Genomic DNA, 5,936 nt, shown 5'->3' with positions numbered 1-5,936 from the left:
GTTTACTCTGAGTTCGAAACACGGCCGCCATGCTCAGCGCAATCTTTGATGCATGTATTATCCTCCACACATCTACACTGTGAAACAAAGTGGAAATGGAACAGCTTGACTAATCTTCAAAGCGGCTGAGCTTTGTCCAGAACTGCTGGTCCTTGGCAGTGCCAAGCTCTCTTGGCAGGGTTTCTTGATAATTTCTTTCTTCTGGAGCTAAATCAGTGGCTTGTTTAAAAGAAAAAAAAAACTTGAAGATTTGATCTTGTTCATTTTAGTCAACTTTATTATTTTTCTAACAATACATTTGGATAAATTTACTAAGTTGAAAATAGTGAGATATTATATAAAAAAACTGTGTCACAGAAATCTTTCAAACACATTGGAGAGTTTTGTTTGAGGACTGTGTGACACTGAGTGTGTCATTATGGTTGCACACTGTTCTGGTGTGCCCTAGCACTTTTCAAAGTTTTTTATTGGCCTGCTTGCACAACATAAAAATCTTCACTCTCTGTCTGTCTGTTGTAGTAAACTGAATGTGTTTTGCAAATGTCATCACTCATCTTTGTGGCTTCAGTTGCAGATGGATAGAGGAGATATTGGTACTTGTACTGATACCGGTCCACAACTGATAAAGTCATTTGATAGCTAAACATCCAAAGCAATTAAGAAACACTTACAGTTAACTAGAATGTTCAACACATTGAATGATGACCTGGAGAACTGAAAACACAGAACCTTGGTATTTTGACTCTTTATTCAGTGATTGCGCTCAGATGTGTTGAGCATTATTATCCTGGAATATGGGATTCATGAGGGAAATTGTTTGAACCATATGATGTACCTGGAGGGAGGGAAAAGGATGTGTCATGCTTTGCTTGCCATGGATAAACCTTTTTTTTTTTTTTTTTGGGGGGGGTGGGGGGACGAGGTTCAGGTCATTTATGATTTAGTGCTGAATCCTAATTCTGCCACCATGAACCAGTTTTGAATGGTGAATGATTATTCCTTGTGAAGTTGAAGAATTCTTGATTTGGACAGGAGGCAGAAAACCACTTTAGTGTGTCCTAAATGGTCAGCGCCCCTACATAAGAGACCTGCAGCACTATGAGGACACAACTGTTTCACTATTTCTGAAGAAAATACTGGCACAATAGTGCATATAAGAGGCTAATCAAACAATCAGCGTAATCAACCTCAGTATTTTTCTTCAGAAGGTTTGAGGTGTTTTCCCAGCTGTCCAAGTGGCTGTCTAAAATCTCTGCTGCCTGTATGATGATGTGATTAGGGCAGCATTATTACACATGCTCTTCTCAAGACACAGCAAGCACGTTTCACACCTCAGCTTCAGTTCTCATCATGTAACACTCTGCAATGTCGTGATCGAGTCACTGATCTCTGTCCTCTGCAGGGTCTGACCGGTAAAGACGGTGAGGCCTGGGCCCTCTGGCTTCCAGGTGAGTGTGCAGATCACTGGGCAAATGTTAACTGGTGCAATGCTAGTCTTATTCAAGTCAAGAAGAGTATCATTACATTCTCCATTCATCAATATCTATGGGTAACAGCTCTTTAAGATAACAGCTGCAGGCTGCCTCTTTTTACAGTGCAAAGTGTTTCATGCACATTTTACAGTCATTGTAAATTTACTGTCATGGCTTGTTGCTTAACAGTTAACATTAACAATTCCAGCAACAACAATATTATGAGAGATATTTATTTATAAAAATCATTCTGTAGGCAAAGCTAATTATTTCCATCCATTCATTTGACTCGTGTATCGATCAGGAATTAAGAAATGTAAACAATACTGAATCTGAATATAAAGTTGTACTTACTTTTCAGTCCTTTTCAGATGTAAATTATTTCTCAGGAGATCATGAGATCATTTTAGAATTTACAGAAATTGATCAGTAAATTAATTACTGCCCAAATAAGATTCTCAGCTGAATTTCATCATTCTGAATTTCACCACAGTTAATAGTAGACCATGTTTAATAGTGGATGGGCCAAGCAAATTAACTTTTACTGACATCATTTTTTGTACAGATGTATTGTTATTCGAACCATTTTGTGGCTGCTCATCTGGGCCAGGACACTTCTGAAAATATAACTCCTGGATAAATGTGGACAAAAAAAAAATAAATAAAAAAAAAAAAAAAAAAAATATATATATATATATATATATATATATATATATATATATATATATATATATATATATATATATATATATATATATATATATATTTATAAAAACATGTACTACAGTAAGTGCCATCCCAACAGGGCATTAGTTCAGATCATGCCTTTGCACCTTATGATAAAGGACCTGTAACAGTATTATTATAGGACATAATGAACAAGTAAGTGACACGATTAACCACTACTGTGAATTTTTCTGAAAAAAACTATCACTTAGGCTTCTGTTTGTTTCAGGGAATAATCCAGGTCCTGCAAATACTACTAAGATTAATTGAGGTTACAAAGGACATCCTTTAAATAGATCTGTAGTTCTACAGCTAGTTGTGTTACTTGAAGATTTATTTTATCAATAAAATATTGAACAATTTTGATTAACAACATGTTTGCGTGTCATAGCATTGTAATTAATTTTTATAATTTTTTTTTATGTTTGTAGGGTCTTCCCAGACCTCCTGGCCCCCCGGTGAAGGCGGTAAACCTGGTGATCAGGTGAGAGTTTCTGAATGTGGCTGCTCTGAAGAAGAGGAAACCTTGCTCTACATGTTATTCTGCTGGCTGCACTTAGATGTCTAATGAAGCCTCGTGTCTGTCTTTGCTCATTAAGGGTGTTCCAGGAGAGGCTGGTGCCCCAGGGGGCACCGGACCACGTGTGAGTCTCAGCTCCATGCTTTCTCTTTGGTCTGTGAGTACTTGGTATTGTTGTGTGTTAAAATGCCCTGCACCGCTTTTCCTCCTCGGGGTGAACGTGGTTTCCCAGGAGAGAGAGGAGGTGTGGGGCCACAGGGCCTCCAGGGGCCTCGAGGTCTTCCAGGAACTCCAGGAACTGACGGTCACAAGGTAAGCAGACAGGCATCACCATGATCACAATACAGCAAAATATACTGTACTGAAGTCTCAAATCCTGACTCACTCACATGCTTTATGGTAACACATGCTACAGCTTTCACTTAATGTGTTTTGAGATGCACTGAGCTTAAGGGTAAATGTGATGAAGCTTATAAAGATATGGTGGTTATAAAGGTAGGGTGCCATTGGGCCAGCGGGAGCTCCTGGTGCTCAGGGACCTCCAGGATTACAGGGAATGCCTGGAGAGAGAGGGACATCTGGCATTCCTGGACCAAAGGGTGACAGGGTAAATGCAATGGCAAAACATCTCTGTGAGTTTGTTTAAATCCACCCTCTATGAGACTAGGCCTGTGTCTTGAGGTTTATGAAGAGATACTCAAGTTTATGAAACTCTGTTGATCTGTTACCTAACACTTGATTATGATTGTGAGATTCATGGATGGTCCAGCTGTCTTGCTTAGAAAATGATATAAAAGTACTAGTTAAGCATGATTGCCCATTTACTGCAGTGCGTGCAAACATCTGCGATGAAAGTACTGCAGTGGATATCAGTCATAAGGCGACAATGGTGAGAAAGGACCTGAAGCAGCTCCTGGGAAAAATGGCGCAAGAGTAAGAATCTTCTTGTTTTTTCCTCTAATAGATACTAACACAAGTGTTGATTTTTACATCTATGGTTGGCTGGTGCTTTTCAAGAGTAACGAAGCACAGATGAATGCTGTTGTGTGTATAGTATGTGAGCAGTTTTGCTCTAAGCAGCTGCTTCTCAAACTACCCCTAAATAGTGAACTACATATCCGATTTGGTTTTCAAATGGCAATAAGAAAAAATATGATTAAGCCATACTTCTTGTTTAGTCTTCTAGCCACTGGACACCACTGGTCTACATGATATAACTAAATACATCAATCAAATTAATCCTGAATAGCATGTGTGTGTTGGAGTGGGTTAACTTTACACAAAAGACAAAGTCTGCATGAACATGCCAGTATGAGTTCACTTCTGGATGAATGCATGTGTGAATTCATATGAGCATGTATCATTTCTGCAGCAGAGTCAAACTGCTCTTCTGTAGGGATGTTAATAAGAGCCTTTTAAAGTAATACTACTGACGTTTATGAACAGGAGTGGATGAGGAAAATGCTTTGTCTTTACAGGGTTTAACAGATCCAATTGGTCCTACTGGTCCTGCGGGACCCAACGGTGAAAAGGTACTAAAGTTATCAGTGTATTATCAGTTTGTTAATCTGTTGAACATCTACACATGTGGTCAGAATATTTGGTACCCTTTGTAAATATGATCAACTAAGGCTGTGAAAATGAACCAGATTTGTTAATAAATCTCGATCTTTTATTTTACAAAATCAGAAAAATCTAACCTTTCACTGGAGAATAAGAATTTAAAATGGGGGGAAATATTATGAAATAAAGTTTTTTTTTTTGTTTTTGTTTTTTTTTCAAACAACCGTTGACACAATTAATGGTACCCCTAGAAATTCTTGTGAGTTATGTATATCTGAAATGTATTCCCATTCATATTCACAATTTTGAGCACACCAAGGTTATTATGAACATGAAATTGTCCAGACATGGCTTTCTGTTTCACAAAAATATAAAGAGGAGAGAAAAGAATGGCCAAATTCCAGATGAATCACCCATCACAATGAGAAAAACGAAATAATATATTTCTGATGTGCAGCAAAAGATAATTGAGCTTAACAAATTAGAAAATGGCTTCAAGAAAATTCCCATTTTCACCATCAGGGCAATAATTAAGAAGTTCCAAACATCATAAAATGTTATTAATATGCCTGGAAGAGGACGTGTGTCTATATTGTCCTACTGCGCAGTGAGGAGAAGAGTTTGAGTAGCCAAAGACTCTTTGAGGATCACAGCTGGAGAATTGCAGAAAAAGGTCTTTTCGTGGTCAGAAAACCTGGAAAAACAATATCAAACAGCACCTACATCACAACACATTGTTTAGCAGGGCTTCAAGAAAAGAAAAAATCAAAAACAGGAAAATGCTTTCAACAAAAAACAAACTCCAGCATATTCATTTGTCAAACATGGCTAGAACTTCAAATGGGACTGGCTTCTATGGTCAGACGAGACAAAAAAAAAAAAAAAAAAAGAGCTTTTTAGCAGCAAATCCTCCAGATGGTTTGGTGAACACAGGCATTAAAAGTACCTCATGTGTACAATGAGATATACTACAGTATTTTTGATGTTGTGGGCCTATATTTCTGATGGAGGTCCTGGACAAACTGTTTAGATACATGGCATCAATAATTTTATAAAATTCCGTCAGATAAAAAGAAAATCCTAAAGTGACTGACTCTGTTAGAAATCTTATAATGGGCCATGTTTGGATCTTCCAACTGGACAATAATCTAAAACAAACCTTAAAAACAACACAAAAATGGGTCACTGGGCACAAAACCAAGCTTCTTCCATGGCCATTCCAGTCCTCTGACCTGAACCCTATAGAAAATAAGTGTGGTGAACTGAAGAGGAGAAGCACCATCGTGAGCTGGGAATCTGAAGGAATGGTCTCTGATCACGTCAGGTGCTCTCTTACCTCATCAGGCATTATAGGAGAAAACTTCTTTATTATTTCTGGCAAAAGTAGGTTTCAAAATGTATTGAATAAAATGGTACTTCTAATTGTGTTTAATGTGTATTAGAGAAATTATTTTATTTCATAATGATATTTCACCCATTTTAAATTCTTATAGAGCATGGGAAACTACGTCACTGCGCAAAGTGAAAGTGAAAGTGACATGACATACAGATCAAGTGTAAGATTACATATAAATAAAAACTCAACAAGGAAGCAAAGATGTGGTATTTAGAAAAAAATCAAGACAATCAACAAACTCAATCTGCACGAACACAAA

General features: G+C 37.5%; 1 pseudogene; it reads left to right on the top strand.

Annotated features, from left to right (window-relative positions):
- The first annotated feature begins 2,248 nt into the window (after positions 1 to 2,248).
- LOC128022855 (collagen alpha-1(II) chain-like) overlaps positions 2,249 to 5,936 on the top strand; it is a 21,872-nt pseudogene continuing 18,184 nt past the window's right edge.

Source organism: Carassius gibelio, chromosome A11 (assembly GCF_023724105.1).
Source record: "Carassius gibelio isolate Cgi1373 ecotype wild population from Czech Republic chromosome A11, carGib1.2-hapl.c, whole genome shotgun sequence".
Lineage (NCBI taxonomy): Eukaryota > Metazoa > Chordata > Actinopteri > Cypriniformes > Cyprinidae > Carassius > Carassius gibelio.
This window is presented reverse-complemented; position numbering and strand designations above follow the sequence as displayed.